At 38.6% G+C, this 21,709-nt stretch overlaps 1 protein-coding gene and 1 non-coding gene across 6 annotated transcripts in view; one reads left to right on the forward strand and one right to left on the reverse strand.

The window, feature by feature from the left end:
• Positions 1 to 21,709, reverse strand: part of SMG6 (SMG6 nonsense mediated mRNA decay factor) — a 201,269-nt gene that overhangs the window by 41,832 nt on the left and 137,728 nt on the right. The window lies entirely within an intron of this gene.
• LOC114117044 (U6 spliceosomal RNA) lies at positions 6,590 to 6,699 on the forward strand. Its single transcript, XR_003590839.1, has one exon. It is a non-coding gene; the product is annotated as a U6 spliceosomal RNA (small nuclear RNA).

The following is a 21,709-nucleotide window of genomic DNA, read 5'->3' on the forward strand; positions in this document are numbered from 1 at the left end:
CTGCAGATGGGACTGGAATGAGGAAAAGAACAACTGATGTTCAACCCTTTGCCTGCTTGATAAGTACACAGAAGAGACTTCAGCAGCCATACCCCACTGATGCCCTTTTCTTGGAGCAATTAAGCTAAGAGCCAAGGTGGGTTCTGATCCACTCAGAAGGGCACAACTAGACTCACCAGGGTATCAGAAGAAGCTTAGTGGCTGCTGGATTACAACTGTTGTGGTTGGCCACGTGAGACAGGAGGAAAACAAAGCTGAACTTGGCTTCTTAAAGAGGCAAGAACCCCAGAATGAGAACACGAAATTGGTCTATTACAGCAAAGAGAAGGGTTAGCTCCTTGCCATGACTATCTCCAGCTCTAATTTCCACTCTAGAAGTATTTAACACCAGCAGCGCAAATCAAATGTTCCTCTTTTCCTTTTATACGCACCTGAAAATCTTAACAGACCCCAACCTGAGATCCCAATATGAACAAGTACAGACTGCCTAAAAAAGGATGGGGGAAAAAAAAATCACCTAACGTATGAAAAGGTATTAAATTGAACAGAAGGATACCAATGTAGGGAATAAGTGAGTATCTCTCTAGAACAGTCATTGCAAAAACTCTGGACTGTTTCATTTAATCTTCAACAGTAATGACACAAGGAGAGATAAATAGACCATTGGAACAAAACATAAAGTCCAGAGATAGACCCCAACAGAGAGTCACGTGTGTTACATAGTAAGTCAACGATGCTCAAGCAATGGAAAATGCTCCTGTATAGAAAAAAATTAACCTTGTCTCTACCTCATGCCACAAACAAAAATTAATTTGAGATGGATTACAGACCTAAGTGTGAATGATAGATAATGTAACTTCTAGAAGAAAAGAACAGACAAATATCTTCATGATCTTGTAGGCAAATAGCTCTTACACAGGACACAAAAAGCATTAACCATTAAAGAAAAACATTGATAAATTTGACTTCATAAAAATTAAGAACTTGTGTTTATCAAATGATACCATTAAAAGTGAAAATATGAGCCAAGTGTGAGAGAAGGTATTTTTAATACAAACATGTATACCCAACATAGGACTTACATTCAGAGTACTTTAAAAATTATTCTATAAATTGATAAGAAAAGACAAGCCTACTGAAAGGAAAAATGGGCAAAAGTCAGGAACAGGCACTCCATAGAAGAGGACATCCAAGTGACCAAAAGCAGAAGAAAAGGTTCTCAACATCATTATTCACCAGGGAAATGTGAATCACAGTCGCAATGAGATACTTCTGTACACCCACCAGAAAGGCTAAAATGAAAACCAAAACCAAATTAAAACCAAGAGTTGGCAAATACGTGGAACAACTGAAGTTCTCTTATATTGCAGATGGTCATGTATACTGGTACAAGCTCCTTGGAAATCTTCTTGGCAGTGTCTACTGAAGTTAAACACACATCTACCTTACAACCTAACAAGCCCATTCCTAGGTACGCATCAAAGAGAAACAGAGTATATGTCCATGGTTGCTTTATTCATAATAACCAAGACTGGTAAAAGAAACGTCCATCAACAGTAGAAGTAGCAAACTGTAGTGTATTGATACAACAAAATGCTACACAGCACTAATGCAGCATGAACTACTCTTACATGTAATAATCTGAATGAATCTCTCATAGATTGTGCTGAACAAAAGAAACAAGGGGTATGTATTGAATACAATATCGTTCTATTTATACACACATCAAAACCAGGCAAAACTAACAGACAGTGAACAAGGTCAGGATGACTGTTACTTCTGTTAAGAGGAGGGAAGGGAGGGGGCATAACAAAGCCTGCTGGGATTCGAGAAATATTCTGTATCTTGATGGGGGTCACAGTTAGCATGAATATAACCATATGTAAAAGGTACTGAACTCAAAAGTAGTGCATATTACTTAATGAAGGTTCAACTTCAATAAACAAGTAAAAAACAACAACAACAACAACACACACACACACAAACAAAGTAAACTGCATTTCAATCTAGAGAAGGCAGTCATATGAGAAAGTGATCAGGAAAAACTATAGGTAAGGCTATAAGCAGCAGTTAAATATAGCAAAAGAAAAGCAAATTACTGATACGCATGACTTGGTTGAGTCTCTTCTCTAACACAGAGGAGAATTTAGAGATGAAAATAATGGGCAGGGGAGAGTAAATCTTTAAAAAGCTATTCCAGAAAGATCAAGACTGATGGGAAAAGAGCAATAATTTAAAAAATGAGAAAGGAAAGGGGTGGAGGGGAGGAAAAGTAAACTTTCCCGAGTAACAGAGACATTTGGAGCCTGAATATTCAAAAGTGAAAGAAAGTGAAGTCACTAAGTCGTGTCCGACTCTTTGTGACCCCATGGACTACAGCCTGCCAGGCTCCTCCGTCCATGGGATTTTCCAGGCAAGAATACTGGAGTGGGTTGCCATTTCCTGCTCCATATTCAAAGCTCATGCTAAAACACTTAATTTGAAACCAACACCTTCATTAGAGATGGCAAAAAAAAAAAAGTGGGCTTTATTTATTTATTTATTTTTAATGAATACAAATTTGCATTCAGTGGGAAAGAGTGCTGTGATCAATTAGTAATGCCTGTCTTTGGCACAGAATGAAAACGCACCTATCAGACATTTGCCATGTGTGATTGAGACATACCTTGGTTCAGTCTTTAACTTCCACGGACAATGAGAAAAAATAATCCTATTAGCATTAAAAAACAAAACAAAACGAAAGAACCCACACAAACCTGATTGGCCTCATACTTGTGTGCCCCACAGTGCCCTACTCATGTAGAAGGGCAAAAGAAAGGCGTTCTCAGATAAACTAAAGTCTCACTGACAACCTGTGATACCTATACAAACTAGGCAACGAGGGAGTGGTGAGAGGAGGAAGCAGGAAGTCGTGCACTTCTGCATGGGGGTGTGTGGCAGAGACTGCCAGTTGTTTCCCATCGTCTGTCCTCCTTCTCTTCCTCTGTAATAGAGCCCTTGATTTTTAGCTGTGTATACAGGGCTTCCCTGGTGGCTCAGAGGTTAAAGCGTCTGTCTCCAATGCGGGAGACCCGGGTTCGATCCTCCAATGCGGGAGACCCGGGTTTGGTCCCTGGGGAAGATCCCTGGAGAAGGAAATGGCAATCCACTCCAGTATTCCTGCCTGGAGAACCCCATGGACAGAGAAGCCTAGTAGGTTACAGTCCACGGGGTCCCCAAAGAGTTGGACATGACTGAGCGACTTCACCTCACCTCACCTCATACACCCCATGGGGTTGCAAAGATTGGATGCAACTGAGTGACTAACACTTTTTTTCATGGTCTAACTATTAATAGAATAAAAATATTTCCCAGTCTACACTGCAGTTAGGTTTGGCCAAGTGACTCAGTTCTGGCCAGTAGAATGTAGACTGTAATGTGTATGAACTCCCAGGGAAGGCCCTTATTAAAAAAATTTTTTTAATTGCATTCCTTCTTTAACTGTTTCTACTTCACACAGGCTTGCAAGCAGATGAAGTGGCTGGCATTTCAACAGCTATCTTAGACTTTAAGAGGTTGTTGGAAATGAAAACCAAGTAAAAAGCACATCAAAAAAGTAGAAACTTGGTCCATGACACCATGGAGTGTCAAATACAAAACCTCTGGGCTTCCTACACTTGAGAGGGAAATCTATCTTGTTTAAGTTATTGTTACTGCATCTTGCAGCTAAACACAATCCTAACTACACTGAAAGCTAGTTATATCCTATTTAATTTTTCCACTTGATAAGCAGAGAAAAAGAACTTAATGCATTTTATTTTAAAAATCAGAGATCAACAACTGGAATTAAAATGCAATGAGTATAGAAGTACTGGTTGTACAACACTGAATGTTCTAAATGCCACTGAATTGTTCACTTTAAATGGTTAATTTTTATGTTATACGAATTTTACCTCAATAAATTAAATTCTAAAGAAAAAAAATCCCAAAGTAGAAATTAATAACAACAATTTAAGAAGTCCAACTTTAAAAACAAACTTCCAAATAACTTTAGAATCAAAAAGAAAAAAAAATCAAAATGATAATCAAAGACTACTTAAAAAATGACCATTAGAAGAGTATTTATCTAAATGGATTAGAGTACACCCAAAGTATTAGTAATCACATATTCAAAGTCATAAAGCTTTTAAGTAAACTAGTAAGAAATAAGCAAACACAGATTCAACACAAGCAGAAGAAAAAAACAAGTATAAGAACAATAAAAGAAAAAAAGATAAAAGTCAATAAATTAGAGGACAATAAATATAAGAGGTAGTTTTTTAAAATGAAGAAATGCAAATAGCTAACATTTTAAGAGAAAAGTCAGAGAACACAGAAAGAAAAAGTGAAGATTTTAGAGAAATGGATGATGTCTTGTGATAAGGTCAGTCAAGAAAACTGACGAAAGAAGTGGTGAAAATATCCTCACTGTGGTGATGTTTACACTACCGCATATTTCTGTCAAAACTCATACTTTGAATCAAACACTTAACACTGTTGAACTATTTATTGCATGTATTTGTTGTAGCTTAATAACCTTATCTAAAAATTTTTTTTTCTGCCTAGAAAACGGACTCAAAACCTAAAAAAGCCTTAAAAAAAACACATACTAAGGGAAGAAATAGAAAAAGGGAGGTGTCAGAGGCTTTCTTTACAAAACTAGTAGAGGCTGAGGTGCCTTTATAGGTAAGTTCCTTCAGTTTATTCACCTATTCAGTCAGTAAATATTTATTCATAGTATGGAACAGGATCCATCCTCCAGGCACTGTTCTAAGCTCTGGGGAGTATACAGTAAATAAAATAAAAGTTTTTACATTCTGGTAGAGGACAATAAACAGGCAAAGCGAAAACAAAACAAAATCCAACTTGTCAGGCAGGTGATGGAAAGTGTTAAGAAGAAAAATAAAAGTTCAGTGAAGGGACAGAGAGTGCCTGGGGTAGACTGTCCATTTCTTTACCATTTATTACTGGTAGAGAACTTTCTGATAAGGTTGGCTCTTGAACAGGAATCTGAAGGACTTTAGGAAGTAAGCTATGCAGTTGGGTAACAGCAGAACAGAAGTGCAAAGGCCCAGAGGCCTGAGTTGTTTGGCATGATTAAAGAATGAGGAGGCCAGTTTGGCCAGTGAAGAGTAAGCGGAGAGTGGTAGGAGATGAGGTCAGAAAGGATGTAAGCCTTGGCAAGGGCTTGATATTTTCTTCTGAGTGAGATAGAAATCCTCTGGAGGGGCTTGGAGCAGTGGTATTAGCTAACCCAACTTACATCTTAAGATCACCCAGGCTGTTGTGTTGAGACTAGGCTGAAGGGGAGAGAAGATCACAACATGCCTACACTAACAGTCTAAGCAAGAGAAAGGACTGTTTTGGATTAGGGTGGTATTAGTAGAAATCGTTGTTAAACGGCTGGATTCTGTACATATCTCAAAGGCAGAGTAAAAAGACTGCTGAGAGGCTGAAGGTAGAGAATGCACTGCAGTCAAGAATGACTCTGTAAGTAACACACTCTATATACTTGTCAGGTCACAGAAAAAGAAAAGCTGCTTCCCATTTCTTTGCACAGAGTCAGTACACCAGAATACTCCAATACACAAAGAAAAAAAGCAGTAAAGACAGGAAAGAGAGGCCAGGCCCACTATGGAAATGGATATAAACACTCTAAGTAAAAAAATAGCACATCAAATGTAGCAGACCACTAAAATGCAACCCAAATAAGGTTCATCCCAATAAGAAAAGGACCAGTCAAATTTAGAAAACATTAATTTAAAACACACCACATATAAAGATGTGGTACCTCTACACAATGGAATACTACTCAGTCATAAAGAAGAACAAATAATATCATTTTCAGCAACATGGACGCAACTCGAGCTTACCATACAAAATGAAATAAGTCAGAAAGAGAAAGACGAGCACCGTATGCCACCACTTAAATGTGGAACCGCAAATATGACATGAACGAACCGATCTGTGACACAGGAGAGAGTCAGGGACATAGGCTGGTGGGTGCCAAGGGAAGTAGGGGTGAAAGATGGCGCAACTGGGAGTCTGGGGCTAGCAGATGCAAGCTGCTATATACATGGAATGAACAAACAACAAGGCACTATAGTGTAGCACATGGAACTACATATTCTTGGGATATACCGTATCAATATCTTATGATAAACCACAGTGGAAAAGAATACGAAAAAGGATGCATAACTGAGTCACTTTTCTGTATAACAGTAATTAACACAATATTGTAATTCTACTATAACCCAGTGAAAGTAAATTAAAAAAGGGAAAAAAAATCACATAAATTAATGAATAAATGATCAGCTAAGAAGAGAATTAGTAAGAAAATTTGATGTGATAGCTGAAAATAAAAGTTAGCTTTCCCCAAGTACTATATAGACAGTGTACCAAAAAATATCCCATTCATTATAGCAAGAAAATCAATAAAAAAACATGGGAGACATAAAAGTACTGATGTGCAGAGAATACATTGTTTTAATAAGAAAACTTGTAACAATGTCAAATTTTCTTCAAAGATATTTTTAAAGTGAATGCAATTCCAATCAAAATACCATGAAGAGTGCTCCTTTCTGGCAGCGCATATAGTAAGACTGGAACAACAGAAAGAAAATTAGCATGCCCCCCTACACAAGGATGACGTACAGATTTGTAGACATGTCCTTTTTTTCTTTTATCGTATATCTGAAAGTTGGTAAGAGAGTACATCTCCAAAGTTCTCTTCACACAAAAAGGAAATGTATACCTATGTGTGGTGATGGATACTAACTAGACTTACTATTAACTTAGGAGATCAAACTAGTCAATTCTACAGGAAATCAATCCTGAATATTCATTGGAAAGACTGATGCTGAAGCTCCAATACTTTGGCCACCTGATGGAAGAACTGACTCATTGGAAAAGACCCGACGCTGATGCTGGGCAAGATTGAAGGCAGGAGGAGAAGGGGATGACAGAAGATGAGATGGTTGGATGGCATCACCGACTTGATGGACATGAGTTTGAGCCAGCCCTGGGAGTTGATGAAGGACGGGGAAGTGTGGTGTGCTGCAGTCCATGAAGTCACAGAGTCGCACATGACTGAGCGACTGAACTGAAGTGAGACTTATCGTTGTGATCATTTCACAATACATTCATATATCTAATCTTTATGTTCTATACCAAAAACTAATATGTTATATATTACTTATATCTCAACTAAAAAATACCATAAGAATTTTTTTGGGGGGTGCAGTGGGATTGAAAATTATTCTGAAGTTTGTATAAAGCATAAGTAGATGGGAAAAGCCAAAGGTATACAGGAATAAAATATAAAAGGAATGTGTGTAAACTCACATCAGTAGAATGAGAACACATTACAAAGCTACAGTAACTAAAATGGCAAGGTTATGTTTCAAGAACAGACTGGCAAAAAATAATAAAAGGCCTAAAAACAGATGCTAGTATGCATTTATATCTATGTATAAAAACAGATTCTAGCATAGCGTATCCATATATCAGTATATAATGAAGCTTAACTTTTGGTTAAGCCAAAAGTTTAATAATCATTTAATAAATGCTGCTACTTTATAAACTATTTGTAGAGAAGGCTAAGGATGGGGGGGCATATGTGCACACGTGGCTGATTCATGTCAATGTGTGGCAAAGCCCACCACAACATCGTAAAGCAATCATCCTCCACTTAAAATAAATAAATTAAAAAATTAAGTTAGATCTCTGTTTCACACCATTCAGAAAAATAAATGTTTTACAATAATAACAATTTTTCAAAAAGTAAAATAATGAGAATAAAATATGAATATTCATTTGGTTTGAAGTTAGGAAGACTTTTTAAAGCATAAAAACAAATTTCATAGAGGGAAAATTAAAGATTTGGCTATGTAAAATTTTAAACCATTGACATTTAAGAAGAATCCCATAAATAATGGAAGGTAAGTGACAAACTGTAGAAAATATTTTCAATGTAAATGACTGAAAAGGGTTCAAATCCTTCTCAGAAAGGCCTTTAAAATTAAAAAAAGTGAAAAATACTCTAAAAAAAAACCAGGCAAAGGATATGAAAAGGTCTCCTTAAAAAGACATAAAAATGCCAATGCTCAAAAGTACCTGAGAATTCCTCTTTTAAACATTTTCAAGATCATTTTCTTAATTACAGTGGTAACACTCATTGAAAAGACCCATTTTATTTTTTACTTTAAAAAGGAATTAAAAAAAAGAAAAAGGAACAACTGAATTTGCTCACTGTATTGCCTACTGAAAAAATATTTACTATTCTTGATTCCAAGTGTTGTTCTGGCTATTTAAAAGAAAAACAAACAACTACCATAACATTGTAAATCAACTATACTCCAATAAAAATTAATTTTAAATATCAAAATAGTTCAATGATATTTTCTTTATCAATGAGATAAATGAAAATGACTGAAATAAATGAAAACATAGGAAATCTCAGCAGAAAAACAGAAATTGAAAAAGAATCAAATGCAAAGTCGAGAACTGGAAGGAAAAAAAAAGGAAGGCAATAAAACGAAACAAACCCGACAATCCAGTATCTGGAATAAGAAAGTCACTGGATGTGCTTAAAAGGAAACGGAGATGATACAGAAGTGAGTGAATCTGAAATCTCAAATCTCTGTATAGCCACAGAGAAGAAGCCCCATATTCTGTGTACACACAATATTCAAATTTCTGGCCTGACTTCTAAACCATAAATGTGTAGATTAAATGTAAAAAACAGTAACAACAACAAAACCAGACAAACAAAATGGATGTTTGACCTACTGCAATTTGAGTCCAACCAACCGAAATGCCCAATACACCAAAGCGAAAACCTTCTCTAGAGGAACAAAACAAACTCCACATGACATTTACAATTACAGGGTAAAATCTCGAATCACTCAGTGTATAAAGAAACAAGACAATGTGACCTACTCTTTTTTTAAAGTGTTTTTTACCTGAAGTATAGTTGATGTCTAAGTGATAGACACACAACACAGTGATTCACAGCTTTCAGAGATTTCCCACTTATATTGTAAAACATTGGCTATACTCCCCTTTGTACAGTATCACTGTAGTTTCTTTTATACTTAATAATTCATACCTCTTTATCTCCTACCTCTATATTGTCCCCCTCCCAGCAATTTGTTTATTCTCTGCAACTGTGAGTCTGCTTCTTTTTTGTTACAGTCACTGGTTTGTTTTTCGTTTTGGGCTGTGCCATATGGCACGTGTAGGACCTCAGTTCACTGACCAGGGATCAAACCCATGGCCCCGCAGTGGAAGCATGGAGTCTTAACCACTGATCCCCAGGGAAGTCCTGTGTATTGTCTATATTCTACACATAAGTGATATCACACACTATTTCATGTGACCTATTTCTAAGAGAAAAGACAGGAAATGGAGACCACTTCAGAAATGACACAAATGTTAAAATTAACAGCAAGATTAGCGACAAAGTTACTATAATGGCATTCAATTAGATAAAGGAAAATGACTGAAATAAATGAAAACATAGGAAAGCTCAGCAGAGAAACAGAAATTGAAAAAGAATCAAATGGAAAGTCTAGAACTGGAAGAAAAAAAAAGGAAGCCAATAAAACAAAACAAACCCAACAATCCATTATCTGAAATAAAAAAGTCACTGGATGCGCTTAAAAGGAAATGGAGATGACAAAGAAGTGAGTAAATTTGAAGTCAGAACAGAAATCACTCAAGGTGATGAGGAAAAAAATAAATAAAGCCCTTGATTTGGGAGACAACAGCAAAAGGCCTAATATACGTGTACATGAGTCTCAGGAAAGATTGGAGCAGAAAAAAATAACTTCAGTAATAATGCCTGAAAGTCCCCTAAATTTGGTGAAAGACAATTTGTAGATTTAAGAGCAGTGAACCCCAAGCAGGAGGATACAAAGAAAATCAGGCCTAGACATATCATAGTTAAACTACTGAAAACCAGATACAGAGAAAAATCGAGAAAGCAGCCAGAGAAAAATGCCCCACTACATGTAGAGAACAACAATCTGAATAAATGCTAATTGATGTCTTATCAGAAACTATACAGGCCATAAGACAACAGATGACTTGTATTTAAAGTACTGAAAATTTTCTATACCCAGTGAAGAGAACTTTAAAGGAGGAAATGAAATAAAGATTTTTTTTTTCCTGATAAAAGAATAGTAAGAGAATTTGTAGCATATGCCTTACGAGAAAACCCAAAAGCTCTTCAAGCCAGAGGAAAATGATACTGCTTGGATACTTGGCTCTCCACAAAGAAATGGTAAGTATCTGGATAAATACAAACAACAACTTTTCTACCTTCTTAAATTAAAAAAGACACACAGATTTGCTTAATGCAAAATTATAACATTTTACAAACTCAATATCCACATTCCAATGAATGAGGTTGGTTCCTTACCTAACATCATACATAAAAATTAACTCAAAATGGGTCAAAGATTTAAACTTACGAGCCCAAACTACAAAACTCTTAAAGCATAGGAGAAAATCTTTACATTGTTGGATATAGTAATGATTTCTCCACAAGACACCAAAGGCATGTGCCGCAAAGAAAAAAATAGACACAATGGTAAAATTAATGTCACATATATATGTACACACATATATACACATATACACATACATGTATATGCATGTACTGTATTGATTAGGGCTTGCGGGATCTTAGTTCCCCAACCAGAGATTGAAACTGGGCCTTCAGCAGCGAAAGCACAGAGTCCCAAACACTGTATCATCAGGGAATTCCCAATCTTACATATGTTTTACCACACATACACAAACAGCCTTATCAGCACAAGACTTTAGCATTTTACTCCCAGTATTTGCTAATATTAAGTTAGTAGAAATAAAATTTGCATGTCTTTGAAGTAAAAAACCAAAACCCAACACTGTCATGTTGGTGAATATAGTATATTATGTATACAGTATATTACACACACATGTATGTTATAGTAGCCAGTATATACCATGTAACAACTATATTAATAAAAGAGCAATGGGTAACTGGAACTGTATGCTTGGAAGATTTCTACATTTTATGTGAAGTGGCACAACAGCAACCCTTAAGTAGTCTGAAAAGTTCAGGACATACACTATAATCTACAGAGCCGCCACTAAAAACAGCAAACAGAAATCCCCAAAACCCCAGTAAATAAGTTAGGGTGGAATTCTTAATAAAAATCATATAATGTAAAAGAAGACAGGAAAGTAGGTACAAAAGGAAGAGATATATACATGTACATGTACATGTACATGTATATGTATATGTACATGTACATGTATATACATGTACATGTATATAAAGAAGGAACAAACAACCCAGCAGGGACAAACAGAAACAACTAACAAAACTGTAAACCTAAATTCAACCTTCGGGTTAATTACATTAAGTGTTAATAAACTAAATACTTCACTAGAAAGGAGGAGACTTCCATTATGGATTAAGTGTAAGACCCGACTACATCCTGTCAATAGAGATTTTTATATATATAAAGATACAGACTGCTTAAAAGCAAATGGACGGAAAAAGATAATACCATGCAAACAAAAACCATGAGAAGGCTGGAGTGGCTATATAAATATCAAGAAAAAAACTGATTTTAAGGCAAAGTATTATCAGAGATGAAAGAGGGACATTCCACAGTGATAAAATGGTCAGTCCATCAGGAAGCTATAAAAATCATAGTGATGTGCCTAGCAAGAGATCTCCAAAATACAGAAAACAAAAATTGACAGAATTAAAGGGAAGAACAGAAAACCCACAACCATATTAAGAGATTTTAACATTCCTCTCTCAGAAATTAACAGAGCACCAAGACAAAATAAGAGTAAAGACAGGGGATCTCGACACTATCAACCACCCTGACCTCATTGATGTTTATACAACGCTATGCCCAACGTACAGAATACATTCTTTTCATTGCATGTGCGGTTATGGTCTTCCAGGTAAATATGTGAGAGGCCATAAAGCAAGCCTCAGTAAACTTAAAAGGACTGAAGTAATGCCAAGTATGCTCTCTGATCACAGTGGAACTAAATTAGGAATCAGTGACGGTAAGGTATCCAGGAAAACCTGAAATACTTGGAAATTAAGCCACACACTTCTAAGTAACCCATATGTCACGACATACAGATCCTACAGACATCAAAATAACAAGAAGACATTATTATGAACCACTTTATGGCCACAAGTTCACCAACTAAGACTTAACACCAGTATTACACAAACTCTTTCAGTAAATAGAGGAAGAGGGTAAACTTCCAAAGTCATTCGATGAGGTCGGTATAACTAATGCCAAAACCTGATAAGATATAACAACATTGTTAATATTACCCAAACACTGGCAAATCCAATACAGCAAACAGGATTTATTTAAGTAATACACAGTTGTTCAAACATTTAAAAATCAATCAGTAACTTTTAAAACGTAACAAGAAAACAAACAACCCAATTAAAGAATCGGCAGAAGCTCATTGAACTAAATATACAGGTGGCAAACATGAAAAGATGCTCAACATCATAAACCATTTAAAAATGGCAAATTAAAACAATCATGAACTACCACTACACACCTATTAAAATGGCTAAAATCCAACATACAGACACCACCAAATGCTAGTGAGGCTATGAAGCAACAGGAACTTTCATTCATTGCTGGCAGGGTGCAAAATAGTATAGCTACATTTAAGGCAGCTGGGCATTTTCTTACAAAGCTACACATAATCTTACCATGAAACTGAAAGTGTTAGACGCTCAGCAACGTTTGACTCTTTGCAACCCCATGGACTGTAGCCCACCAGGCTCCTCTGTCCATGGCAGAATACTCGAGTGAGTAGCCATTCCCCACTCCAGGGGATGTTCCCGACCCAGGGATCAAACCAAAGTCTCTCGCACTGCAGGCAGATGCCTTACCATCTGAGTCACCAGGGAAGCCCTAGTCTTCCCATATGATTGAGCAACTGCAGTTTTTGGTATCTACCTAAGTGAGCTGAAAACTCACCTCCACACAAAAATGTTTACACTGGCCTTACTAGTAATTGCCAAAACCTGTAAGCAACCAAAATGTTCAGCAGGCAAATGCATAAACAAATGATGATACTTTCATACCACCTCCATGAATATTATTCAGGGATAAACATTATTTTATATCATGGAATATTAGAAATAAAAAGAAATGAGTTATCAAGCCATAAAAACAACCTTAAATGTATACTGGTAAGTGAAAGAAGCCAATCTGAAGAGGCTACACACGATTCCAAAGGTTGTATGATTCCAACTGTGTGACACTCTGGAAAAGGCAAAACTACGGAGAGAAATAAGACCAGTGGTTGCCAGGGGCTAGAGATGATAGAGGGAGGGATGAACAGGTGGAGCACAGCGTATTTTCAGGTTACTGAAACTATTCCGTGTCATACTATAATGGTGGATACATGTCGTTATACATTTGTCAAAACCCAAGATCACACAACACAAAGAGTGAACCCTAAACTATGGACTTTTGTTAATAATAATGTACCAGTTTATCTGCTCATCAGTTGCAACAAATGAGCTACACTAACACAAAATGTTAATAACAGAAGAAACTGATGTAGGGAGGGGTGGTGGGGGAGACAGTATATATGACTTGGGTTTTCAAGTTCCCATAAAATAACAGCCATAAAGGAAAAACATGATAAATTAGACTACATCAAAATTAAAAACTTCTGTTCAGCAAGACACTGTTAAGAAAATAAACAGGCAAGTCATGGACTGAGTGAAAACAGTCACAAAATATATATATCGACAAAGTACTTGTATCCAGAATACATAAAGAAATTTGTAACCCAACAAGAAAACAAACAACACAATTAAAGAAAATGGGCAAGAAATCTAAAACAGATCCTTGATGAAGAAGACATACAAGTGGCCAGTAAGAATGTGAAAAAAGCATGTAAATTCTATATTAGTAAGCAGGAAAATGCAAATTAAAAGCCACAAGGATATACTGCCCCTCTCTTCCAAATGAGAATGTGAAGCAACAGAACTCCTGCACACGGGTGGCATGGAATATGCTGCAATCACCTCTGGAAAAAGGTCTAACCATCTCCAATAAAATGCACACATCCACTCTGTAACTCAGCAATTCCAATTCTAGGCACTTACTCAAAAGAAAACACATGTCCACAAAAAGGTGGACAAACAGACACCTGTCCATCCATCAGAGAACAGGTAAACTGCGCTATAGTCATAAAATGGAAAACTACTCAGAAACAAAAAGGAATGAACTGCCGGTAAGTATGACAACATAAAGGAATCTCAAAGCTTTCTACTAAATGAAAGAAGCCTTATTTAAAAAACTATATACCATTCTTATAAAGTTCTGGAAAGAGCACATCTCATCTATCGTGGGGAAAAAAGTCAGGACAAAGAACAGCCTCTGAGGGAGGTGGGAGGGGGGTTCATGTTTGGGAACGCATGTAAGAATTAAAGATATTAAAATTTAAAAAATTAAAAAAAAAATTAAAAAAAAAAAAAAGAACAGCCTCTGGGGGTAAAGGTGGAGCTAAGGGAGCATAATAAAAAGACTTCAAATTTTGAAAGACCTTGGGTTACAGAAGTATATGCATTTGTCAGAACCTATCAAAGGTACACTTAATATTTGTCCATATCACTGTATGTAAATTTTATCTCAAAAGAAAAAACCATAAGCAAATACTGAATTCTAATGACATATATTCATGCTGAAGGATTTAGAGGAAATATATTGATGATACAGATCAAAAAGAAACATGATAGATGGAGAGATGGATGGAGAGATGGATGACAAAGCAATATTATGAGTGACAGAATCCAGATGTTGAGGATAAGTGAGCTCACTGTAACTTTCAACCTTGCAATATAATAAACCATTGAGAACCAATTCTATCACCGGAAAATAAAAAGACAATGTATATTTGGATGCAGTGGACATGGCTGTTTGCATTTTAAAAAAAAACAACCCACCTATCTTTATCCTGGTTGCCTTCACTAAACGGCTGTCTCAGTAGCTATTAAGGAAAACAGGTCAGAATGCTGGTTTTGCCACCTAGAAGAAGTCTTCAGCTGCTTATGTCATAACACTGGCTCTGATACAAATCTTCAAATTTGAAAGGCTAGAAATGTTGAAAAAGTAGAGGCAGTTTCAATACCCAGAAGGCAGGGCTGGGAACTGAGAGCTATAAATTTGGCTCTGGCACCCGGTGGGGAGGGGGCCATGGCTGAACGATGTCAGAAGTCACAGAGAACCTCGCCAGCTCCAGCAGTTCTCTGTCTGGATGTCAGCCCCACACACTGGCTTCAAACCTCAAGAAACTAGAAGATCTCACCAGTGGGATCCGCCAGAGCAGCTGAAACACCTCCCTGTAAATAATAAATGTTTATCTGGGCAGATAACCTGGCAGATAGCCGCGTCCTGATCTTAGGCAACTTGAAACCCCACAACGGGAGGCTGAGCACAGAGGGGCCCTGTGCCTCTGCCACACTGGTAGGAAGGCAGGGATGGAAGGTGGTCCTGGCTCCTACTACAAGAGAGGCAGCAGGAAGCCACTCTGCAAGTGCCAGCTTCTTCTCTCCTGGGCCACGGCCAGATGCCTTGAAACACAGAGGGTGGGGACAGAAAAGTCAAGTCAACCAACACTAAACAATGCCACCGCATGAAGCTGGCTGTTACACCACAGCCCCGAAGGTATGAGGAGCTCTGGCGTGTTGGCCGCTGCCACAGGAACCACACTGGCGGAGGGCTTCCCCAGGCCTGGGTGGGAGGCTCATCACTGACTCCGGCCACACACACAGGCTCAGTCGCCACCTCGGTCAGTGGCAAACAGCTGCCGAGAGAGGAGGGGCAGACTCTGGGATGCTGCACTCTGCACAGCCAAACCTGCCACTTTAGGAGACTCCAGACAAGATCTGTAAGAGCCATGCGGCTTAGACCTCACAGGGGAAGCGGGGGAGAGGGCCGTACAGGGAACCAGGCAGCTAGAAGAAAGGAATGGAGGTGTGCTGGCGGCACAGAGATGCTGTTCACTGACAACTGTCTCTGCAAACAGTTTGACTACCAGTTCTGAAAACCCTACTCCCTAATTGAGGGATTAAGTCTTGGCACTGGTTACTCCTCCATCTACACAGGCGTCTGCTCACACTGCTCCCAGGAGCGGAGAGGACAGGGAAGTGGAACCCACAGTTTGCCTAAAGGGAAAGTTCAACCCTTGTTCAGCAGATTATGCTCGAGTTCTTTCCCAGGGAAGAGAACGGAGATACTTTAACAAAGGTTCTTTGCACTGAAAGAGTACCAAGTTAAGTTCAGCAGAACAATGAGGGTGTGGATCTGGGATGAAGCCTAATGGAGGAGTCGAGGAGTAGAGGAGAGAGGGAGAAAGGGAGAGAGGGAGGGGGAGAGAGAGAGAGAGAGAGAGTGTGTGTGTTTTCTTCTTTGGAGGGTTGGGGGAAGTTGCCAATCCATTCTGTAGGCTTCAATAGCACTTATAGCTCCTTTATAATCATTTCCTGAAAACACAGTAGGAAGAGAGTGGTATTTGCTTACCCCACCCTCCATCTAACACTGCCCCAGCAATCCAACTATGTGCTTTAAACTGAGAAGAGGCCAGCTTTTTGCCTTTGGCAGCACTGACGGCCAGACATTACCAGCACTCCTGTGAACAGCTCCAGGCTCCACCCAAAGAAGACTGCACACACTGAAATCCAAGAGGAATATCATTCCAGCACAATAGCCCAGGAGAGAAAGAGGAGAGCTGAGAAAGCTGGGTGGGACAGCTGGGACGCTACTGAGTTCTGACACCAGAACGCCCAAGTGGCTAGCACAGGAATTTGGGCAGAGTGGCAGTAGAGCAATTCTAGCGTGGGGAAACCAAATGCTACAATAAAGAAGCTATCCGTTTACAAGGCGAGAGATGACAATGAGGGTAGGGTACAGGCTAGGGGGCAGAAAGGTAGAGAAAGCACAGAGAACTGGATGGCTGCTGAGCTAGACGAATTCTGAACACACGGGCGATATTCCAGCCTCTTTTCAGGAGAGGCAGGCTAGGACAAACAGGTCCCATTTCTGCTCCAGAAGCTGACTGGAGGGGTCCTCTGCAAGACAGTTGTAATAAAATGTTTATACAAAGACACTTACTCCTGGCTGTCCAAGGCCAAAGGGACCTTATTCCAGAAAAGTGTGTGATAGCCAATAAGCTCTAAGATCCCCAGTGTTATTTACCGAGTTTTCCTGTTTACTCTGAGAGGATCAGCAGATCTCCCTAGAAGTCTTTAGAGAGATGCTCAGCAGGGGAGCAGGAAGACCTCTGTGGAGTGCACTAAGGACACGGCTCTGTTGCATCCTAGCATTACTCCCTCCCTGGCAGGAAAGAGAGAATGGACTTGGAAAGGGGGTTCTCTAGTTTGTTTAACTAATTACCTAATTGATTGATTAGTTAATTCTAGTATTACCTGTTTTTTGTTTCTAATGTGCAGGGATCTCTTGGACTCTTGACCCTCAAGGAAAATGGAATTGGAAGCACAATAGTTACTGGCACCTGAAGGCACGTTCTGCTGTTTGTTGTTGTTCCCGTGAGAACAGCATCAGAGAGATGAACAAGGTATAAATGCTTTAAAATAATCACCATTTTCATTTAGAAAGGAAATTTATTTTGAAACATTTGATCTACTTTGGGTACCATAGTTTCTGTTTATATGAAAATAAGAAGAGGCAGAAGGAGTTCCATTTCTGCCAGAGGCAGTTTGTTTTTTGCTAATTTTTTTAAAAGTTGTACGTTCTTTTTAGGTCTGGAGCAAACCAGACACTTCCAAAAGGAAAACAGAGGAGACAGGATGCTGCGTGACTTGTGGTTGTCTCCTGTCTCGGGTGGGGTCGGGGATGGGGGCGGCGAGCCTATACAATCACCTTGTGGAGAGACTTATGCCCTCCTGGAGGTAGGACTGTCTAACCAGGCTTTTCATATGCGCAGCCATCTTGAGCCTAAGATGATTCAGGTACTGCAAGGCCTCTGCAGGTGTCACCATTGTCCAATGTTTTAGAAAGAAAATCTGGGGAAAGAATCTAAGAAAGACTAGATGTATGTATACGTGTAAGTGACTCACTCTGCTGTACAGTGGAAACGAACACAACGTTGTGAACCAACTACAATAAAATCAATTAAAAAAGAATCTGAAGATGATGCTCTAGGGCTGTGCGAATACAACAGTCATTAGCCACATGTGGCTATTTCAATTACTTAAAATTAAATACAAGTGAAAATTCAGTTCTAATAAATAGAGAGACATCCCATATTCATGGGTTGGAAGGCTTAATATTGTTAAGATGATAGCACTACCCGAAGTTATCTTCAGATTCAATGATAAATCAAAATAAGATTTATCTCCCATGAAACTAGCCTAGAATATGTTCATTTGGGGGGTGAGATAGTAAGAATAAGAACACACTGAACTATTTTAGGAAGGAAATGACAGTTCTCCATCAGAAATGTATTAATGTAGATCCCCATACTAACAGGTTAGAAAAGACAGACCACATGATCATCAACAAATGAAGGAAAATATTTACTATAATTTAACTCATTTATTTACAATGAAAAACAACCTCAGCAAACTAGGAATAGAAGGGAACATACTTAAACTGATGAAAGATATTTATCAGAAATCTACGGCAAATAGCAGATGTAATAATACATGTTTAGAAGCACTGCTATTTAAGTCAGAAAAAAACTAAGAATTTCTGTTATTCTGTCATCTATTATTAGAACTCATAATACTAGGGTTGGCAGATACAGTGCTATTGAAAAGAACAGCACTCATACTTATACAATTAATAATCAACTAGAAAATACAACATTCAAAACAGCCATGAAAGCTGTTTTATGGAGATTTCCAATACACACGGTGGACAGAAAATTCATATCCAGACCTCCACATCTATATGAACCAACCAGAATAAGGAGAGAAAGCGGGCAGAAATGTGAACATGGGATTCAAATGGCTAACAAACATATGAAGAAACGTTTAACCCCTCTAGTGACAAAGAACATGAAACCTAAAACAAGACACTTAAAACCCATCAACGTGGTAACAATGAAAAAGTTTGGAGCTGCCTAGTATTGATAAGAATGTGGAAAAGTCTGAACTCATTCACCTTCACAGGGGGTGTAAACTGGTATGATCACTTAGAAAGCAATATGGTAACAGCCAGCAAGGGCATACCTTACAATGCAGCAATTCTGTTTCCAATATATTTCTTAGAGAAACTCATACATTAGGAAAAAGAGACTGCAGTGATGTTAATAGTAGTAAAAAAGTTGTGCATGTGTAGGAAAAGAGATCAACGAGTTATAGTATATTCATATTAGATTATTAATTACAGTGAAAGAAATAGGCATCATAAGTAAATCCAAACGCTGCACTGTTAGGAAAGCACAGCAGATGATGGGCACAGTGCGCCATGCGTCTATATGTGGAAAATAATACTATGTTGTCGATGGATATACACGCATTAAGAACATACGCAGATATAATGAATTCAGGATAGTGATTACCTTTAGGAAAGGAAAAAGAGAAATGGGATCCAACAGGATACAGAAGGCGTTCCCAGTGTTATCTATGATGTATTATTTCTTTTAAAGCTGGGTGGAATGTACCCAGGTGTTTGCTAACTATTGTATTTTTAATGTAAGGATCATTGCTTTAAGAAAAAAACAAAACAACTGAGCAGCGATTAGGCTCAATTATCCAGACAGCTCTAATTTGCACAAGGGTGGAGTACTATTAGTCTCTTATCAAACTTCCCTGTTTTATTTATTCATGGTATTTAACACGAGCTGAATTTATTTCACTTATTTACTTTTTTTTTTTTTTTAACTGCCTGTCTCCCTTCAATTAGAACATTAGGGCCATGAAGTAAGGGACTGTCTCTGAATGAGTATTAAGTATTAGGAGAACGACCCACATCAAGCCTGCCAGAGGAAGTGGAAATGTCAGAGCCTGCAGAGAAGCCCAGGCTATCTACTGACAGTATATTCAAGAGCCAGTCTCTGTGGGGCACATACGGGGAAGACACAACGATAAATGGGCTGGACTACACCAGTGAAGCTGGGGAGTGGGAGAGACGAGAAAATTTTAAAATATATTTGGAGACAAAATTTCTGTTAACAAGATAAAGAAACTTTGAACCTCTGGATTCTCTACAGACACCTAATTAATTACCTAGCAAATCTTCTCTTGCAAGTTCCAACAGAAGTTTAGGGAGATGAACTTTCTAAAACCTAAAGCATATCACAATCTCTTTTCTCAGCCTCAGGTTTGGAAAAAGAATAGAAAACAGGGAAGAGGGAATGGAAAAGCAGGACAACACAACAAACATACTGCTTTTAACACAGTTTATGAATAATCCCAAGGAGGAGAAAGGCATGTCTGTAGTGTGATGAAGGCCACTGACTACTTTTAGGCAATTATAGCACCCCCGCAAGAGGCTGTGTAGAGTAGCAGTGGTTCAGAGGATGGGCTCTGGGGCCTGACTTCTTGGGCTTGAATTCTGACTCTATTTACTACCTGTGTAACCTTGGGCAGGTCATTTAATGGTTCTGCACTTGGGCTTCCCTAAATATAAAATGGAGGCTAATAACAGTACCTACCAGTAAGGGTTGTTGTGAGGATTAAATGTTTGAATATATGTAAAGCTCTTAGAATAACAACAACTAAGACATAACAAGTCCTCAATTAACAGTAGCTTTTAGTGTAACTATTCAACTGGGAGAGAGAGAGCGAGCTTATGTTTTACTTCTTTGGAAAAACTGGAGCCCTGGAGGCCTGGATGACTAAACCATTAGCTAATGAAACAGAGACAACAAGAAACAGGGAAAGCACTAGGCCACAAAATCCAACTGCTGCTGGAGGAGAGACTGCCGGCTCTCTCCCTACACCCGGGCTCTCCCTCTTTTTTTTGGCTGCTCTCATGGCATGCAGGATCCTAGTCCCCCTACCAGGGATCAAACCTGCAGCCCCTGCGGTGGAAGCCTGTAGTCTTAACTCCTGAACCACCAGGGAAGTTGCAGTCTCCTCCTCTCCTTTAGTAAAAGAACTTTGATTTTTGGCTGGATACACTTCCAGCCAACTAGGAGACTACACCACCAGCCTTCTCTGCAGCTAGGGTAGCTGTGTGACTAAGTAGAGGCTCCATGTAAAATCTTGAGGAAGTCTCTTTAAAAGTGTGAGGAGGACCCAGTCTGTCTTCTTTCCCTGTGATGCTGCCTGCTGATGCTCTAAGCAGCCATCCTGGGATGGGGCCACATCCTGGGATGTTGCAGTCGTGAGCTGGAAGAGGTCATGCACCTGCCCACGTGGAGGAGCGCCCACACTAGCCCTGCACTGCCTATTTCTGGACTGTGACATGAGACAATAAGACATTATGTGGTTATCCCTCTGTGTCTGGTGGTTCCATATCCACTCAATACTCAATGACAGATCTGGATTCTGGACTATTACTACTATATGATCTCGGATAAACTAGGCTCTTTACATCTGTGTTCTCACCTGTAAGATGTGGGCAATGCCTCATAGAGTTGTGAGAATCACGTGAAACAACACATCCAAACAGTGCTATGCAGAACACTGATTTTTTATCAATGAAAATGGGAGAGGCAT

This window comes from Ovis aries, chromosome 11 (genome assembly GCF_016772045.2).
Source record: "Ovis aries strain OAR_USU_Benz2616 breed Rambouillet chromosome 11, ARS-UI_Ramb_v3.0, whole genome shotgun sequence".
Classification (NCBI taxonomy): Eukaryota; Metazoa; Chordata; class Mammalia; order Artiodactyla; family Bovidae; genus Ovis; species Ovis aries.